At 51.0% G+C, this 20,889-nt stretch overlaps 1 protein-coding gene across 11 annotated transcripts in view; it reads right to left on the bottom strand.

Moving 5' to 3' along the window:
• ST3GAL3 (ST3 beta-galactoside alpha-2,3-sialyltransferase 3) overlaps positions 1-20,889 on the bottom strand; it is a 355,629-nt gene that overhangs the window by 316,584 nt on the left and 18,156 nt on the right. The window contains exon 1 of one of the 11 annotated variants that reach the window (XM_075002690.1): positions 14,848-14,920. The exons of 9 other annotated variants lie outside the window; for them this stretch is intronic. The gene's annotated coding sequence lies outside the window, so the exon portion shown is untranslated. Of the gene's footprint in view, positions 1-14,154; positions 14,384-14,847; positions 14,921-20,889 lie in introns of those variants that run through there. One more of the 11 variants, XM_075002699.1, reaches the window with a different exon arrangement.

Genomic DNA, 20,889 nt, shown 5'->3' with positions numbered 1-20,889 from the left:
TCTAGTTTGTAATTCATTCAAGAGCAAGTGCAATATAAACATGAGACAGACAAGGAGCAAATTAATATTCTGACCAATGTAAAGCAAATTATCCAAATTTGATGTCAGGGAAAGTAACACATGTTTTAAGTCAGGGTCAGCAATCTATTAGTTAATAGTTAAAATAAACATGGAAAAAGTGTACGCAATACTAAAACCCACCATCCTGAAAGTGTCAGCAGATGAGATTAAACAGAACATAAAACCAAACTTTCCATTCTCCCTATAGGTGGGCCCAGTAGATGGAACTGAAACACATGGGTAAGGCAATATGGAAAAGTTTAGTTTCTTGTAAAAGGAAAATACACTACAGTCCTGCATGGCAAAGATGAGAAGGTTGCCACTTGGGGGAAGAAGATGGTTGATTTCCTAAGCCTAACTCTCAGCAATGACAACTAAACATTTTCTCAGTTCCAATGGACAGACTCAAAAATTTAGCCCATTCGAGGGAGGATAAAAGTACCTCTCCCCCAAATGTATCAGTTATATCAGTATAAAAAATGCTTTTACTGAAAACTTTAATCATAGAATCATAGTCCTAGGACTGGAACAGACCTCAGTAAGTCGTCAAGTCCATCCCCGACCAACCCTATCTAAATCATCCCAGACAGGACTTTGTCAAGCTTGGACTTAAAAACCTATACAGGAAGGTAAATAAAGTACACGTGCACAAACTCCGAGTGTGAAATATCTTACCCAAGTATAACCATCTCAGTTAAAAACAAAAACACCTCATGCTTATAACCAAAATGGTCACACCAGTACAAAAACCACATTTAAACCAGATCTATGCAGTGATGATCAACCAGTCCAACAACACCATCACACTGGGAGGGGATGACCTGGAAGATGCGGAGCAGTTCACCTACTTGGTGAGTATTACGGGCAGAGATGGAGGAACAAATAAGGATATCAATCCCAGGACAGGGAAAGCAACAGCAGCACTCAAGACACTTTCAACCATATGAAGTTCACAAATAATATCTGTAAAGACAAAACTGCGGATCTTCAACACAAATGTGAAGAGTGTGCTCTTGTATGCATGTGAAACCTGGTGTACTAAAAAGTCTTCAAACCACTAGTTACAGACATTCATAAACCGATACCTGAGGTACATCCTTTCCATCAAAATGGCAAGACTTTTCTTCCAAAGTTTCTCATTTGTGACAAACAGGACAAGAACCACTTGACATTCAAGTCACGAGAAGAAAGCTGGAATTGGCTAGGCCACACACACTCAGAAAACCATCATTCAGCATAGTCCATCAAGCTCTTAAATGGAACCTGCAAGGAAAATGCAAAAGAGGAAGACCTCAGACAACACAGAGAAGCTCTACTGAGATTGAAGGACAACTAAGTTACTCCTGGAGTCAGCCAGAAGTTTTGTCCTAAGACAGGGTGAAGTGGCGGAAACTTGTAAATGACCTATGCTCCACTTGGAGTACAAGTCTATAAGTCAAGTCAAGTAATCAAAGACAAGAATGAGGAGCCACAGGCTGATATGAATGATAAAGCCCCACAAGTGGGATCCAAATAAGTAAGCAGTAGTAGTGGAAGAGGCTTACTACAACATCTTGGAGCATAGGCTATTGACAATTCGCCCATGTCCCCTATCCTGGGCAACGTTTTCCAGTTCTGACCAGGTGTATCCCATCTTTTAGTGTCTGCCTTCAGGTCTCTAGACAAGTGTTTCTTGGGAGCCCTCTTTTCCTTTTTTCCTTGTTGGTTCCAGCTTAAGGTTTGCTGGGTGATGTTGATGGTTGTTTTTTTTAAAGGGTACATCCAATCCATCACCATCTTCTCTTCCTGATTTCTTCTTCAACAGGAAGTTAGTGAGTTAGTTGCCACAGGTCTTGGTTGTTGACCGTGTACGGCCAGTGTATCCAGCGGATTTTACGGAGACAGTTATCAATAAGCATCTAGATTTTTTTTTTGACAGTCCTCTTTGTTGTTTGCCAAGTTTCTGCTCCATACAGTAGGACTGATTTGACACTGGAGTTGAATAACCTGATCATACTCTGAGTTCTGACCCAATGTTTTTCACCAGAAAAAAGGCTGTTCTTGCTTTCCCAATCCACACTCTCACATCAGCACTGGTGCCCCGGTATGTGAAGACCTCGACTTCTTCCAGCGCCCCGCCACCAAGTATGACTGGCTCTGTGCTATTGATGTTGAAGATCTTCGTTTTTCTCTTGTGGATGTTCAAGCCAACTAACTCTAGCTGAGATGTCAGCAAGGCCTGATGTCTTCTCTTGCATCTGTTGGTGGCTGTGGGACAGAAGTGCCACGTGAAGTCCGGGTCATCCAGCTGGGTCCACAGTGTTCACTGGATCCCATTTCTTTTTTCCTGCTGTAGTCGACTTCATGACCCAGTCTATCACCAGGAGAAAGAGGAATGGTGATAACAAGCAGCCTTGTCAGACTCCAGTCTTCACTTTGAAGCTCCTTGTGAACTATCCCCCATGGTAAACTTTGCAGGACATTTCTTCATAAGAGTTCTCAGTGAGGTGACTAACTTGGTTGGTACGCCATAATGCCGAAGCAGGTGCCAGAGGGTTTCCCTGTGTATGCTTTCAAAGGTTCTCTCATAGTCAACAAAGCTGATGTAAAGTGGTGAATTCCATTCTGTAGATTGTTCCAATATGATTCTTAACGCAATCTGGTCAATGCACAACCTATTCTGACAAAATCTGGCTTGCTGGTCTCTCAGCTCTGGGTCCACTGTGTTTTTCATTCTTTCCACTATGATTCTGTTAAAGGTCTTTCCTGGCACAGACAGAAGTGTGACTCCTCTATAGTTCTCGCAGTTGCTTCAGCTGCCTTTCGTTGTGATCTTGATGAAGTAGCCTTCCTTCCAGTCTGCTGGTATATCTCTTCTTCCCAGATCTTCCCAAACTCAGGAAATAGCATCTCTACTGTGACATCGATGTCCGCTTTGAGGGCTTCTGCAGGAATGTCATCTGGGCCTGCAGCTTCCTAATCTCCTCTCTAATCGTTTTGGCACAGCCTATTGGAAAAACTATTTCTGCTGCTTAGATGGCTGGGGGATTTTATGCAGCTGCTCTGTGGAGAAGCTATTTGAAATGTTCTGCTCATCGGTTCAGTTGCTGCTCTGTTCCTGTTACTACCTGTCCCTCTTTGTGGATGACTAGTCATTCAAGATGGCTGCATTTCCCTGAAAGCTTCTTTGTATGTTGTACATCTGTTTCACATTTCCAGTTCCCGCTGCAGCTTCTGCTTCCTCCACCAGATTCTCTATGAAATTCTACTTGTCTGTCTTTGCACAAAAGTCAACAGGGAGGTGAAGAAGAGTGTGATCTTCCTGTGCTGCTACTGCCTTTCCTTTTCTGGTGTGGCTGGTGTTAACGGCATCTTTCTGAAAAACAGCGAGAAGTCCTGTGGCACCTTATAGGCTAACAGATATTTTTGGAGCATAAGCTTTCATGGGCAAAGACCCACTTCCTCAGATGCGGTGTAGTGGAGATTCCAGAGGCAGCTCTAAATATACAGGCTCATGAAAAGGAGGGAGTTCCAATCAAGAGGAAGGCCAGAGTTGACGAGGTCAATTCAGTCAGGAAGGATGTGGCCCTCTTCCAGCAGCTGATGTGGAGGTGTGAACACCAAGAGAGGAGAAATTGCTTCTGCAGTTGGCCAGCCATTCCCAGTCTTTGTTCAGTCCTTGACTGATAGTGTCAAAATTGCAGATGAATTATACCTCTGCAGTTTCTCTTTGGAGTTTGTTTTTAAAGTTTTTCTTGTTGCAGGATGGCTACTTTTAAATCTATTAATGAGTGCCCAGGGAGACTGAAGTGTTCTCCTTCAGGTTTTTGTATGTTACCGTTCCTGATATCTGATTTGTGTCCATTTATTCTTTTATGTAGCAACTGTCCGGTTTGGCCAATGTATACGGCAGAGGGTCACTGCTGGCACATGATGGCCTATTACAGTATTACACTAGCAGATGTGCAGGTGAATGAGCTCCTGATGGTATAGTTGTTGTGGTTAGGTCCTGTGATGGCGTTGCTGGTGTAGATATGTGGGCAGAGTTGGCACAGAGGTTAGTTGCCATTATTGTCTTCATCATACAGATCTTGTAAAACCTGGAACTTGTTGGTTAACCTAAGCCCTTACTGTTCCTGCATCTTTGTATCTTTCAAGAGGCTGATGTATCTGTCTTCTGGTTACTGTTTCTGGCATATTCTTCCTCAACATCAGCTTCAGTTTGGAAACCCAAAAGATGGTGATCCGATGCTACGTCAGCTCCTCTCTTCACTCAAACATCATGTAGTGATCTTCTGAATTTTTTATATATACGAAGATGGCTGATCTGGATCTTTGGAAAGTAATCTGGTGAGACCCACATTGTTTGTGAATTCTTTTGTGAGGGAACACAGTGCCTCCAATGACAAAGTTAAGGGCACAGATTTTTACAAACCTTATTCCATTTTTAAAAGAAAAAGCAGTCAAGTAGCACTTTAAAGACTAGTAAAATAGTTTATTAGGTGAGCTTTCGTGGGACAGACCCACCTATTTTGCTAGTCTTTAAAGTGCTACTTGACTGCTTTTTCTTTTGACAGTGTATAGACTAGTACGGCTTCCTCTCTGTTACTCTTCCATTTTTGTTCATCTCACCTAATCCATGGGTGTCCATCACCTCTTCCTAGCCAGTATTGTCCACTCCAGTTTTGGCACTGAAGTCTCCCAGCACCATGTTCACTTCTCTGTCACGTAGCTTGTCAGGTACGTCGTGCAGTCCATTGCAGAAGTTGCCTTTTGCTTCTTCACTGTGATCACTTGGTGGTGCAAGGCACCTGATGATCATCTTGATCATCTTTTTAGTTCTGAATGACCCTGTTACCATTCTTGGTCCATGGGCTTCCCCATCCAATAAATGCTTTCTGCTCTTCTTGTGACAACATCAGTGCTACACCTTCTGTGTGTGAAGCAGTGTCACCTTCATGCCCGGAGTACAATAGCATCTCCCCTGTTGGCATTTAGGCCTTGTCTACACTAGGATATAAAGTTGAATTTAAGGCTCTGTGGTCAATTTTATAAACTCTCTGTCTACTCACCGGCGATCAATAAGTTGATTCTAAGTGGCTGTAATGCTGACTTCCCAAGGAAGATATGTGAAAAATCAAATTTGCAATGTCAAGCTTAAACAGTGTAGATTAAACAATGTGTAGGGTTAAAAATCAATTTTATTAGCCCCGGAAACTGTCCCACAATAGCCGCGGAAACTGTTCCACAATGCCCTTTGAGACGTCCTTTCACATCATCACTCCAGGTGAGCAACAAGTAGGAAATGAGAAGCCCAGCATTTTGAATTAATTTGTTTATAAATCAGTGTGTCGATCACATGTAACTACTTTACAGAGCTCCAGCATGGAGCTATCAGGAGAGCCTGGGACTCATTTCATCTTGCAGGCTAGACCCCCCACCTAAACACAGCACGTGGCTGCTTGGCTGTGGGGGTCATGCTTCTATGAGAGGCCAAGAAACTTATTTTCTGCAGGTCATATTTGTACGGGTGCAGCCCCCCTCTCTTACAGGAGCCATGCAGGCGAGGGTCTATCCCCTGCCCAACCACACCACGTGGCTAGCCACACACCCAGTAAAAACATGTGCCTGCTGCACATTGCAATCCATGCAATCCATGTTCCTTCTGACTTGCATGTGCTGAAGGCTTCAAAGGCAGCAAAGATTTGGGGGTTGGCTGTCGCTAGGGGAATGCTGCCCCCATGGCAGAGATTTTTGGGAGCTGGCTGTCACTGAGGGAAATCTTCCCTCACGGCAAAGATTTTCAGGGCTGTCACCAAATAGCAAATTTGTGGGCTGGCCCACCACCACTTCCCGAAGCATGTGGCTTGGGTGAGCCGCACAGTCTCTGTAATGTCCCGTTTCCTACATTTTCACAGGGGGAAAATAGCTCCCTGACCTGCTGTCCTGGCCCATGAAACGTGTTCTTTCACCAGAGAACTGAGGTACCTGTTAGCATGGTGCGACAGGACAGAGTTTCTGGGCACAGCTAGAAAAATCAACCCAGGGAACTTCTGCTTAAAGTCTGTGCCACTTACAGCCCCAGGCTGGGATTTTCTTCTCACTAAGGCAAATCTAACCTGCCACAACAGGCACAGTCAGAACACAGAAAGGCTCCATTGCTATTTGCAGGCAAAATATTCCTGGGGGAACTCGGGGGGGGAACACAGGTACACAGCCATGTTCAACACAGAAAATGTACGGGTGTTCTCTCCCCAGGTGGACTGAAGCTCCTGTTAGCAAGGCACAGACACCAGGAGAACAGACACCTGAATAGGTGGAACTGATAGTCCCTGACTTGTTTTGAGGGCAATGCAGTGTAGGATGATGACATCACACTCCCACAACCACTTGCAGGGAATTTTTTCCCATAATGCAGCCGTGAAAAAAAACCATTATGCAATGGGGCTCAGTGAATGCTGGGACACCTTCCCACACTGCAGTGCTGCAACAGTCAAACTTTGGCAATTAGTGGGGACACACTAAGTTGGCGTTTTGGGCAGGTGCGGACACAACTTCGACTTCATAAAATCCAGTGTTACGAATTTGACTTTGATAAATTCAACTTTATTTCATAGTGTAGACATACCCTCAGTTTTCCCTGACTGTTGCCATCTGGTCTCACTGAGCCCAAGCACTGTGAGCTTATAGTGTCGCATTTCTGCAGCCACTTGCGCTCTCTTTCCTGTTTCATACATTGCTTTGATGTTCCATGTTCTGATGATCAGGGTTTTCTTGGCTGATAAAAGGGTGGTCGGCGATGTAGCTTCCTTCTAACTTACATTACAACCCATCATACTCCCTGAAGAAGAGGTCCCTTTTTCTGCCAGGAGTGGAATCTGTTCAACTGTCATCGATGTTTCTTAGCTCGGATTGTTTTATGGGGTGGAGGCATTAGTCCTATGCCCAACCTTCATCCTCTCTCATCCAGGCTTGGGACCGGCCATGAAGGAGTTATGTAAATAAGGCATCCTAGTAAAAATCCCACCATCCCTTCAAGCACCTGCAGGAGGGGAAGCAGGCTTCCCACACATGCAGCAATCCTTGATCTTGCTGGTGGGAACAAAACCCCTTGTCTTTCATGCCTAATTCTAAATGGTACCCGGTTCTTCCAATGCCTCCTCCCCTTGCCTTGTTCTTAGTAGGCATCCTTCAGTCTGCACAGACTATGGATCGCGCCCTTCAAAGTTCCAATTGAGGACTTCATTTACAGCGTCTATTGTGACTATAAAGACCCACACGAGAGTGACAGCCCTTGCTGCATCTCTTGCAGATGTGGTGGGTGTCTGGCAAGTCCTTATTGTGCTTTCTGTACGCTCGCTTCTCCTCTGCTAGCTGTCTGATCTTCAACTCGCCCTTCTGAAGGCCCTTGTGTAACCCCTGCCTCCATCTGCTGCGGTCGTCTGCTAGATCTTCCCAGTTGTCCAGCTCGATGTCTACCTCTCTGAGGTCTCTCTTGCAGACATCTTTGTAACGCAACTGGGGGCGTCCGGGGGGTCTTTTGCCAGAGGCTAGCTCACCATACAGGATGTCTTTTGGAATCCTTCCATCGTTCATCCTGTGGACGTGGCCAAGCCAGCAGAGTCGACGCTGCCTGAGGAGGGTGTGCATGGTTGGGATTCCAGCTTGCTCGAGGACAGCAGTGTTGGTCACTCTGTCCTTCCATGATATTCCAAGGATGCGCCTGAGGCAGCGCAAGTGGAAGACGTTCAGCCTCTTTTCCTGGCGGGCATACAGGGTCCAAGTCTCGCTGCCATAAAGGAGGGTGCTGAGGATGCAGGCTCTGTAGACTTGCATTTTGGTGTGAGTGTACAGCTTGTTATTCCACACTCTCTTGCTGAGTCTGGACAGAGTTGTGGCCGCTTTTCCGATCCTCCTATTTAGCTCAGTGTCCAACAACAGGGTGTCAGTGATGCAAAGGCATGCTTCAGGAGGAGTGCAAAGAAGATCCCAAACAATGTCGGAGCAAGCACGCATCCTTGTTTGACGCCGCTCCTGATTCTGAAAGCATCCGATAATGCGCCGTCATATTGGATGGTTCCTCTCATGTCTTCGTGGAACGACTGGATCATCTTGAGTAACCGTGGAGGACAGCCTATCTTGTGGAGCAGTTTGAACAGACCATCCCTGCTGACCAAGTCAAAAGCCTTGGTCAAGTCGACGAAGGCTATGTAGAGTGGCTTTCTCTGCTCCCTGCACTTCTCCTGCAGCTGCCTTAGAGAGAAGACCATATCAACGGTAGACCTCTCTGCGCGGAATCCGCACTGCGATTCGGGGTACACCCTCTCAGCAACCTTCTGGAGTCTGCCAAGGATGATGCGAGCGAACAGTTTACCAGTGACGCTTAGAAGGGAGATTCCACGGTAGTTGTTGCAGTCGCTTCTGTCTCCTTTGTTCTTACACAACGTTACAATGTTAGCGTCACGCATATCCTGTGGAACCTCACCCTCTTTCCAGCACAGGCACAGTATCTCATGCAGGGGTTCCAGGAGTGTGTCCGCAGCACATTTGATTACCTCTGGTGGTATACCATCCTGACCAGGGGCCTTTCCTGCTGCAATGCTGTCGATGGCTCTCTTCAGTTCATCCACAGTCGGCTCTTGGTCCAGTTCGTCCATTACTGGTAGGAGCTCGACGGCATCGAGGGCTGCGTCAACCACAACGTTCTCGCGTGAGTACAGCTCGGAGTAGTGCTCAACCCAGCACTCCATCTGTTTGGCTTTGTCAGCGATGACTTCACCAGATTTGGATTTCAGAGGTGCCATCTTGTTCTGGGTGGGTCCTAATACCTTCTTCATACCCTCGTACATTCCTCTGAGATTACCGACATCGGCACAGGTCTGAATGCTGCTGCATAGCTGGAGCCAGTGGTTGTTGGCACAGCACCTGGCTGTCTGCTGTACTGTTCTTCTGGCCTCTCTAAGTGCTTGCTGGGTACTCTGGCTCGGTAAGCATTTGTACTCCAGGAGTGCAGCACGCTTCTTTTCAATGACTGGAATCATCTCCTTAGAGTTAGCTTCGAACAAGTCGTTCGTGTTTCTAGCTCTTCTTCCAAACACCGACAAGGCCGTGTTGTAAACTGTATCCCTCAGATGTTGCCATTTGGATGTCGCATCGACGCCCCCAGGGCCGCTGTGCAGATTTTCCTGGAGGGTCTCTCTGAACTTTTCAGCTTTCTCCGAGTTTGCCGTCTTTCTGGCGTCAATGCGGGGCCTTCCAGCAGGTTTAGAGCGGTGCAGCTTCTTGGGTCTCAGCTTGAGCTTGGAGCAAACTAGCGAGTGATCTGTATCACAGTCAGCACTATGATAGCTGCGTGTCAGAAGGACGTTTTTGCGGTTATTACGCCTAGTGATGACCACATCTAGTTGATGCCAGTGCTTCGAGCGCGGGTGTCTCCACGACACTCTGTGCTGTGGCTTCGTTCGGAAGAATGTGTTTGTGATGCACAGATTGTGGTATGTGCACAGTTCAAGGAGATGCTGTCCATTGTCATTCATTTTTCCCACACTGAAGTGTCCTAAGCAGGAAGGCCATGAGGCCCAATCAGCTCCAACTCTTGCATTGAAGTCACCCAAGATGTACAGTTGTTCACGAGCAGGTATTTGCACTACAGCAGCACTAAGCACGTCGTAGAACTTGTCTTTTACTTCTGATGTGGCGTACAGGGTTGGGGCATAAGCGCTGATCAGGTGGACAGGACCGGCGCAAGTTTGAAGCGTGATCCGAAGAAGTCTTTCTGATCCGCCCATCACTAAATCCACCATTTATAGAAGGGTGTTTCTGACAGCAAAGCCAACACCATGCTCTCTGGGTTCTTCTTGGGCTTTACTGTGCCAGAAAAAGGTGTAGTCCTTTTCCTTCAGAGATCCCGAATCTGCGAGTCGCGTCTCTTGCAGTGCAGCGATATCAACTCTGAGCCTCTTCAGTTCCTCGTTGATGACAGCGGTCTTTCGGGTGTCACTGATGGCCTGAAGATCTTCAGTCAAGCCGGTCAGCATGGTCCGCACATTCCAGCAAGCAAGCTTGAATTGTTGATGTTTCTCATTTCTTGTTGATTTTCTTATTGGTTTGCCTGGTGCCCAAATTTCAGTCACTTGTCAGGTTCAGGAACCTTAAGCCTCACGCACCCAGCGAGGCAGGTGAACTGTGGCAGGACAGTACCCTATTGGCTGGGGGCTGCCCAGCTTGAGGCGGGCAGTGACTGTCCAGTGAGATGCGAGGATCCCTCCCACTGTCGAAGGCAACCCCTGGCGCTCGTTCTCTAAGCCAATCGAGCAAGAGCTTATAACCGGTAACTGTTGCCTCCCGTGTTGATGCAACACTGTTCAGCGATGCCGGAGTACCTCTCCGGGCGCGAGCCTGGACATTTGTTATGGAGACTCTGGGCTGCCCAGACACCAGTGTCCCCCTCTCGGCTTTACTGATATAGTCCAAAGGAGAGGATAACCTCCATGTCTGGTACCAGCTCAGCTGCAGGAGTTGCCGGGACAGTGCCAGAAGTTGACACCGAACCGCCTACGGACTCCACTCCGGGTTTTCTGTCAGGGTTTACTCCCTTAGCCTTCCTCCTTCCCAGGATAACGCACAAGGCAGTGGGGTGTGGAGAATGTGGTTAAGGATCCTACTACTTCATACCTCCCTGTCACCACGTCACCATCGCTCCCTGTGGAGCCATGACCCCATATCCCCGGGACCCTCCTCCCTACCTTCCCCCCCCCGCAGCTACCATCACCATAGGACCCTCCCCAACCCACTACCCCCCATCTGCTCCCGTGTTCGCCCTCCTCACTGGCCCCTCTCCCCCCAGCTGCTCTCAGTGCCCCCGGGTCCACCTTCCCCCATTGCTCTTCAGGCTCTTGTTCTAAACTCTTGTTGCCTTGTTCTAAACTATCTGTTTTGAACGCACCAAACATTCACACCAAGAAAGTCTTCCACTAACATCTCCTCAGCCTAACTCTAATAAACTTCAGAAATGCTGAGGAGATTCTACAGAACTCCAATGAAGAGTCCAAAATCATGTGCTGTTGTAGAACTACAAGGACATGCTTAGCATAAGTAATTAGCAAACTAGCTTCAATAGAGTACTGAAACCCCTTCTGAGCACACACTGCTCTTAGCCACCTATCACCCCTCACTGAAACCCATACAGGGTGCCATCAAACAATAAGCCACACTCCTACTGGGGACCCTATCCTGAAACAAAGTCTATCCAAACCCCCCTCTTCTGGTCTTCAAACAACCCCACAACCTCATCACCACAGCCAAGTTCTCCACAGACTAGGACATGCCATGTCAAAGTGACATCATGCCCTGCCCGAACAGACAAAATCTGCAGTCACGTCTTCACTGCTTTAATGATCATCACACACCCCAACATACATTTTGAGATCCACAGATCTTGCCTATGCCTGACACATAGTGCATCATACCACATCCTGTGTACTAAGATGCCCCAAGAACAACCACTGCACTGTAGCACTTACAGCTGCATCTCCAATGCTTGTAGAAGAGCTGCTCCAAGTTGTTGGGACAGAGATCTCCCATCAGCTTAACTCCGGCCTCCATGACAGACAGTAGCTATAACCGCAGACGTATCAAATTCACAGTCCTTTTTTGTCATTTTCATGAACATAGGCATTTTAAAATAATAAATGTAATGATTAACAGTAGTTGTGAGCAATACCTAAGAAGTCATTCTTCTGCTCTCCTCTGAGCTGATTAGGCATCAACTGGAATATTGTGTCCAGTTTGGGGCACCACATTTCAAGAGGGATATGGAGAACTGGAGAAGGTCCAGAGAAGAGCAAGAAGAATGACTAAAGGTCTAGAGAATATGAGCCGTGAGGGAAGACTGAAAGAACTGAGCTTGAAAGGGGACATGATAGTGGTTTACATATACCTAAAAGAGGGTTAACAAGGAGGAGAAGAAAAATTGTTCTCCTTTGCCTCTGAGGACAGGACAAGGAGCAATGGGCTTAAACTGCAACAAGGGAGGTTTAGGTTGGACGCTAGGCAAAACTTCCCAACTGTCAGGGTGATTAAACATTGGAATAAATTGTCTGGGAGGTTGTGGAATCTCCATCACTGGAGATACTTAAGAGCAAGTTAGATAAGACATCTATCAGGGATGGTCTAGATCAGCATTTCCCAAAGTGTGGTCCGCGGCCCAGTACCGGTCCTTGGAAAAAATGCCAGTCCTTAGAAAATATACAAATTATCGCTATGGACTATTATTATTGTGAATAAACAGTGAAAATGTATTGATTTTTCTTTCTTTCTTCTTTTTTTTAAAGACGTGTTTATGTTTTTCAGCCACAAAAAAAGATACTGAAAAAAAACAGGTCCCAACTACATAAAGTTTGGGAAACCCTGGTCTAGGTGGTACTCGGTCCTGTGTGAGGGGAGGGGACTGAACTTAAGGTCCCTTCCAGTACTAGTGTTCTAGGATTCTATGATTTTACCTATTTAAATCTGAAATATCAGCGGTGTAATTATAGGGCTCCTGACCCTCAAGGGGGTTGTGGAAAGATTGCAAAGTTATCGGAGGGGGTTGCAGAACCATTACCCTTACTTCTACGCTACTGCTGGCAGCTCCGCAGCCTTCAGAGCTGGATAGCTGGAGAGTGACAGCTGCTGGCCAGGAGCTCAACTCTGAAGGCAAAGCCACCATCAGCAACAGTGCAGACGAAAGCATGGCCTGGTATGGTATTGCCACCTGTACTTCTAGGCTACTGGTACAAAGATGGGCCCCCAGCCAGCAGTCACCACTCTCTGGCAAACCAGCTCTGAAGGCAGCAGCACTGAAGGCAGCAGCACTGAAAGTATGGCCGGAAGCATGGTCGGGTATTGCCACGCTTACTTCTGTACCATTGTTGGCAGGTTGCCGCCATCAGAACTGGGTGCGCAGCCAACAGCTGCCACTCAGCTCTGAAGGCAGCACAGAATTAAGGGTGAAAATATCATGACCCCCCCTAAAATAACATTGCTACCCCCCTTTAGGGTTGGGACCCCCAATTTAAGAAAGGCTGGTCTCCCCCTGAAAACTGTACAGTGAAAGGTAAAAGCACACAAGACTGGATTTCAAAGGACCTGACACATTTTTCATGGTCATGAATATGGTAACGGGTATTGGACACGTTAGTCTGTGTCTGCAAAAACAACGAGCAGTCCTGTGGCACCTTATAGACTAAGACATTTTTTCAGACCATAAGCTTTCGTGGTCATCTGATGAAGTGGGTCTTTGCCCATTAAAGCTTACGCTCCAAAACATCTGTTAGTCTCTAATGTGCTACAGGACTTCATGAAGATGGTAGGGCTCTAGGTATAACCCCACAGGCACATTTGGGCATCTCCAAACAAACAACACTCTACCCTGTAAGCATGGGAAACATTCACAGTACAGGAGCAGTTCAGCATACATTATATCTTTCTATCGCTATCTACTAGCAAAACAGCAATACACTGAAAGAAAAATTTTACCCTTCTACAATGCTTTCTTTAGTCAATTAAAATTAAAATAAAAGGAGCAAGGATGCAGCCGGCTCCCCGCCCCTCTCACTGAGCCAATCCCACGGAAGAAGAGCAAAAAAGCTTCTACTTGTAGGGCAAAGTTAACATTAAGCAGTACCACAATTAATACACTTATCTAATGGGAAAGCACCTCAAAATCCCATTGCTCCCTCATGCACACCGCTTCTGAATAAGATTAAGGAAAAATTGCATAATGCTCAGTTCAGTTTTTGACCTTCTAAGACTGCACGACAGGGAAAAAAGTCATTGACCTTTACCATTTCTAGCACTGTGGCAGAGTTTAGCAGTGATCCTCCCACAACGACCCTCAGAAACCCCCAGGTCACTTTGAAATGTTAATGTTAAAATGAAGTAGATAATTGAAGAAATGTCTCCATTTCTGGCAAAGGAGATGCCCACAGAGACACATTCAGGGCCTCTGAAGGGGAAAAACAAGAGCTGCCTGTTCTGCCTCACTTGAAACACTTCAGTATAGCACCTTCTTCCCAAGAGGATTCAAGACAAAGGGAAAAGGGGAGGTAGCCACATTACGGTAAGGCAGCGCACCAGGCCACGGGCACGGCCAATACTGAAATCTTCTGTCTTCAGCCACTAGATACGTGCGCTCTCTCCGTTTTCTCGGAGGTTCCCATCTCGGACGGCGCGACACACCGCAGTCGTGTCCGTGTCTTTCCCACCACTGAGCAGCTGCGACCCCGCAGGGAATGAGGGAGCGAAAGTCCTGAGCACGGATCAGGACGCGCTACCTGCTGCACCGGCGCAGAGCGCAGGGCCCGCGCCTGGACTGACCACGCCACTGGGGTCCCGCTCAATGGTGAGCAAACGCGCCCTGCACCGGGGCCCTGCTCCGGCGTGAGAGCTGAGGGGAGCGGACCCCGCCCCGCGCCCCTGCAGGCCCGCTGGGAAGCAGCCGAGGGGGACCCGGCTGGGCGGCCCCGGCGCAGGAAGGCGCCGCTCGGGCACACGCGCCCCCCGAGCCCCGCCGGCCGCCCCCCCGCGCAGCCCCGGCGCCGGGAAAGGTCCCTAGCGGCGGGGGCCGCTCAGGGCTGGAGCGGGAGACGCCGGGAACCCCCCGCCCAGTGCCCGGCCCCCCGCGGCCCGACCCCGACCCCGACCCGCGCGCGCCCCGCTGGGGGCAGGGGGGGGGCTCCGGACCGGCCGGAGCAGGCCGAGGAGGGGGCGCTTGACGGGCGCTGACGCGACCGCGGCCCCGGCCCCGGCCCCGGGCCCTGCTCTCACCGGCGGGCGGGCGCGGCGCGGGCCCCTCGGGCGCCCCGGCGGGTACCGGGCTGTGGGGGGCCGGGCCGGGCCGGCCGGTGCCGCTGCTCGGAGGGGCTCAGCCCCCGCCAATCCCCCGACGGGGCGGGGCGGCCCCCGCCAATCCCGGGCCTCGCAGCGCCCTGCGCCAATTGGTGGGGCGCGTGCACAGCCCGCGGCCCAATCCGAGCGAGCGGTGGTCTCCCCGCGGACCAATCAGAGGGGAAGGGCGGGCCCCGCTGCCGGAGCCTGGGACGCCGGAGGACGCCAAGGCTGCCTCAGGGCCACCGGCAGCGGGACTCGAACCCGGGACCGGCCCCTGCACTGCCCCGCCCCCTCTGCCATGCACTGCAACGCACTGCACTGCACTGCACAGCTCCCGCACCGCACTGCACTGCACTGCTCGCTCTGCCAACCACTGCACAACGCTCCCGCACTGCACTGCTCCCTCTGCCATGCACTGCACAACACTCCCACACTGCGCTGCCCCCTCTGCCATGCAGTGCACTACATTACACTGCCCCCTCTGCCATGCATTGCACAACGCTCCTGCACTGCACTGCCCCCTGCCATGCGCTGCACCACATTGCGTTGCCCCCTCTGCCATGCACTGCACAACGCTCCCGCACTACACTGCCCCCTCTGCCATGCACGGCACAACACTCCCGCACTGCACAACGCTCCCGCACTGCACTGCCCCCTCTGCCATGCACTGCACAACGCTCCTGCATTGCACTGCTCCCTCTTCCATGCACTGCACAACACTCCCACACTGCGCTGCCCCCTCTGCCATGCAGTGCACTACATTACACTGCCCCCTCTGCCATGCACTGCACAACGCTCCCACACTGCACTGCCCCCTCTGCCATGCGCTGCACCACATTGCGCTGCCCCCTCTGCCATGCACTGCACAACGCTCCTGCACTGCACTGCCCCCCTGCCATGCACTGCATAACACTCCCACACTGCACTACATTGCACTGCCTCCTCTGCCATGCACTGCACAACTCTCTCGCACTGCGCCACATTGCACTGCCCCCTCTGCCATGCACTGCACAATGCTCCCACACTGCACTACATTGCACTGGCCCACCATCCTGCACTGCACCACATTGCACTACCCCCTCTGCCATACACTGCACAATGCTCCCGCACTGCGCCACATTGCACTGCCCCCTCTTCCATGCACTGCACAATGCTCCTGCACTGCACCACATTACACTGCCCCCTCTGCCATACACTGCAGAACGCTTCCACACTGCACAGCCCCCATATTCTACACAGCCCCTCTACTATGCACTGCACATCACCCCTGCACTGCACCAGACTGCACAGCCCCTAAACTGTACACAGGCTCCTCTGCCACACACAGAACAATGCCCCTGCCATGCACTGCACAGCCCCCTCTTCCATGCACTGCACATCACCCCTGCACTGCACTTCACTACACTGCACAGCCTTCTCTGCCAGACACAGCACAACACCCCTGTCATACACTGCACAGCCCCCAAACTCTGCACAACCTCCTCTGCCATGCACTGGTTTGAGCATTAGCCTGCTAAACACAGTGTTGTGAGTTCAGCCCTTAAGGGGGGCAATTAGGGATGTGGGGCAAATAGATTTAAAAACAAAAAACAAAAAGGGATGGTGCTTGGTCCTGCCAAGAGGGCAGGGGACAGGACTTGATGACCTCCAGAGGTACCTTCCAGTTCTATGAGATGTCTATTTATATCTCTGCTGCAAAGTGCCCCCGCCATGCACTGCACAGCCCCCAGACTCTGCACAGTCCAATTTGCCATACACTACAACCCCCCCAAACTCTACACAGGCCCAACTCTGTTCTGCACAGCCCCCCGCCCCCGACCATGCAGTGCAACCTTCCCCAAACTCTACATGATCCCCTACTCTTTTCTGCATGGTCCTCTGCCCTACAGTGCACAGCCCTCTCTACCATGCACCTTACAGCCCCCACCTCTGTTCTGCACAGCCCCCCCTGCCATGAACTGCACAGTACCACAGCTCTGCACAACCCCGCTCTGCCATGTGCTGCACAGCACCCCCACAGCTCTGTTTTGCACATCTCCCCACCTATACATTGTCCCCATCTCTCAACAGTGCCCCTTTGCTTTGCAATGCATAGTTTCCCTCACACCTCTGTACAGCCCCCTCTGACATACACTACACTGCACAGCACCCTCTTCACCTCTGAGGTGACCCCCAACACTGCACAGCCCCCCACTGCACAGCAGCCCCAACACTGCATAGCCCACCCCTGGCACAGCACTCATACACACATCCAATACACAGTGCCCCCTATGCTGCGGCACCAACCTAGTATCCCCCACACCACTGCACAGCAAAGCCACATCTGTGTACAATGCCGGTCTGCACAGTGACCTCCAGCACTGCACAGCACATCTGCACAGCACCCGCACCATTGCACAGATCCTCTCTGCACCACTCCCACACCCACCACTGCAGTGATCACACCAGCCACTGCACAATCCCTCTTTGCATTGCAAAGCACTCACAAGCCTCTGCAGTGTCTCACATTGTACAGACCCACATACCACTGCACAAACCCTCTGCATACAACCACCCACCACACACAATGCCATCACACCACTGCACAGTTCCTCTCTGCAGAACCCCCCTTTACTTTACACAGCACCCTCCAGTATGTGGGGGCCCCACACATACTATACAGCCTTCCTACACCACTGCAAACCTTCCCAGACTGCACAGTCCCCCGCCACACAGCACAGACCTCCTAAAGACACTGCACATCCCCCACCCTCTACTGTATATCCCCACAACTTCCACTACTCCCAAACCACACAGTTCCCCATTCCCCCAGTTCACACCTCTCTTCACACACTGCTACCCCACAAAACCCCACCAGTCCCCAGGCAGGAGGAGCCTCGCCAGTCTTTGGGGGTCCCTTGCAGTGAGCAGGGAGCTAGCTACTTCTGTCAGCCATGCACACTACCCAGCTGACTGGAGATGCCCTGTTGCAAGATATGTAATGGACACGGTCACACATGGAAAAATCTAGAGCCCATCAGTAGCGCTGGCTCCATCCCAGCCTCCACACGACACACAATGTTGTCTGTGGTGCAAGAATTGTGGTAGCAAACGCTGACAGCTGTTCCTCACCCAGGCACCCTCACAGAGACCGGAAGAGCCCTTGATAGTCCCAGCATTCACAGGGATCTGCTTAGGTACAGTCATGTCTCCTTCAGAGTTTGGGGTGTCAGGGGCCTCTCTCAGCTGTCAGGTACAGACCTGCATCCTGGGGACTCTGTGTGCCCCCGGAGGATCACGCATCTGTGCTTCACTGGTAACAAGAGAAACCAAAGGAAAGCTCCAGGAACCTAAGACTTAGGGCCTGGGTCAAAAACATGAGTTTTTCCCCATATATCCCCAAGGCCACAGAAAAGTAATGAGCTACTCTGGCCATTCCCTCTGGGTGGATGCACAATGGGAAGACCACCAGACAGCTGTGGTCCAGAGCCTCAGCGGCACACTGAGGCTGGGAGATGGGAAGTGAAAGCCAGCCAGCCACACAGGTTCAACAGCGCGCGCTGGGGCACCGCACTCAGACAAGTAATTCACTGGCGAAGTAGCAGCAGCAAAGGCACCAGTCAGATTTAAGGGGCAGCAAAGAGGTGAGCTCCCGCCGCGCTGCACGGCCAGTTCCTATCGAGCCCGCGAAGGGGCTGCAGCAGGGAGAGGTGCCTCCCTCCAAGCTCCGAAGCTGAGGCTGATGGGGGAGAGGCCCATCCTGGCCCCAGCACAGAGCAGCCATGGCCAGTAGGAAGGAGCCCCCCTCAGCCAGCTTAGGGGCCGCTCCCCATCACTCCCAGCACGGCAGTGGCAAGCACGTGCAGCTCCAGCGGGAGGGGGCGGGATCCCCTGTGTTGCTGCTGCCCTAAGTACTGGCTTCTCACTCCCACTGGCCAGCCCCCTGCCTCGGAGCCAAATCTGCTGGCCACTTGCAGGGTGCAGCGTGGTGCCCAGGACAGGCAGGCACCAGGCAACCTGCCCTAGTGCCACTACCACGAGCCGCCCAGATAGGCTTCCCACCTCCCCACCTGGAGCCCCCCAAACCCTTCCTCCCTGGCCCCACCTCAAAGCCCTCACTTCCTCCCACACTCCAACTACCTGCCCCAGCCTCGGGCACCCAGAGCCCCCAGCCGCACCCCTGCCACACGCCATCTGCAGGCAGAGTGACTCACCACAGGATACATCCCCTCCCTGGTGGTGCCCGCAGCGAACGCCATTCCACTCATGGGCGTGAGAAGTCAGAGAGAACACTGGCAAAGAAGTGGCAGATCTGCACAGGACCACAACATCCCACGCAAAGGGAGCAGCGGACAAAGCATAACTGCTTCTCCCAGGCCTGCCACAGCCCAGCCCAGAAGCCAGTGGCTGGAAGCTGAAGACTAGAAATCAGGCCCGTTGGTTTAAACAGAGGTTAACCAGCCACTGGAGCAGTTTACCCAGGGAAGTGTTTGGGTTGCCCCATCCTTGGCAATTTTAAAATCGAGGTTGGATTTTGGTCTAAAAAACATCTGCTCTGATTCAAATGGGAATTAATTCAGTGAAATCCTATGGCCTGCCACATACCGGAGGGCAGAGTAAACTATCACGGCTATCCCTCCTGGCCTTGTAGTTAATCTACCAGATCACACTTGCTCTCGCTCCCTGACCTGTCTCAGCTCAAGGGCTAACCAGAGAAAACTGGTCGTTTACATTTGTCATTAAAGGCAGCTGATCAAACTCAAGCACTCAGGTGGAGTCAGGGAGCACAGGTCACTTGCAAGTTGAGAGCAGGGTAAATGATGGATTCTCCATAACTTGAAAACAATGAGAAGTCCTGTGGCACCTTATAGGCTAACAGATTTTTTGGAGCACAAGCTTTCGTGGGCAAAGACCCACTTCATCTATGACTGGAAGTCTTCCAACCCTGACTTGCGGCAGAGCTCAGGGCTGAGTGGGTGAGGTTCCGTGCCATGAGTGATGTGCAGAAGGCACAGACTAGATGACCACCATGGTTCCTCTCTGACCCTGAAGTCCATGTGTCTGAAATTAAGCTGCACGGTCCCCAGGGAGAGCAGATGACCTGGTTTTGACGACGGGCCAGAGAAGCAAGAATCTGGACCCTTCTGCCAAGGACAATGAGGTTAGGGCTTGTTAGTCAGCCTCTGGTTTGATCTCCCTCTGCAAATGCTGCTTCACATTGTCGAGAGTCAGCACACTGGGAAGCACCCAAGCTGAAAGGCTGAGGTGTCACGCACTGCGCGCCTCTGGCAAACAGGCACCGCTGCCCCTCTGCAAGCAGCTGTCCAATCGCCCCGCGATGAATTACAGCAGTGATGGGGGAGAATTATTGTGTAAACACGAACCTGCATCGCTTGCACATTCCCAAGCAGCTGTCAGGCTGGAGGCTGCTGAAGAGGGACAGCTGGGGAATAATTAAAGCTCCTTGAGGACAACCTGCTGAGATTTTCTCCCTCCCCCAGAATTCTACGGGGCTTTGCAGCACCACGTGGCCCAGTGAGATGGCAGGAACTGCTAGTCAGCCCGAGGCTACGGAAGGTTCCCGCCATCGCTGCAGTGTGGGCTGTAAGCTCTTCGGGTTAGGGGCTGTGCCTGCTTTGGCACTTCTCCAGTACCCACCATGGCAAAGCAACCCCCAGGCTGACAGGACTCTCGCCAGTGCCACCGCATGGCAGGTACAGAACAGCTGACTCAGGCGATGCAGCAGGCTGCCTGTGAGAGCCACGTAGCAGCAGGCCGGAGTGCGTTTCCACTGCTAGGAGAATGTAACAGCCAGCAGCAGCCGTGTATATCGTCTCCACAGCAGCTTGTCCCAGAATGAAAATGTCACTTCCTGCCTGTTCACATTGGCTGCCACACATGTACATCACTGGGCGACGTTCCCTGTGCAGGGCTACTACTGGCACGTGGGCCCATCCGCATCACACTCACTCTGTCACCAGTGCTGTCAGTGAAGCCCTA

This window comes from Carettochelys insculpta, chromosome 9 (genome assembly GCF_033958435.1).
Source record: "Carettochelys insculpta isolate YL-2023 chromosome 9, ASM3395843v1, whole genome shotgun sequence".
NCBI lineage: Eukaryota > Metazoa > Chordata > Testudines > Carettochelyidae > Carettochelys > Carettochelys insculpta.
Note: the sequence above shows the minus strand (reverse complement) of the source record. Positions and strands in the feature narration are given on the sequence as shown.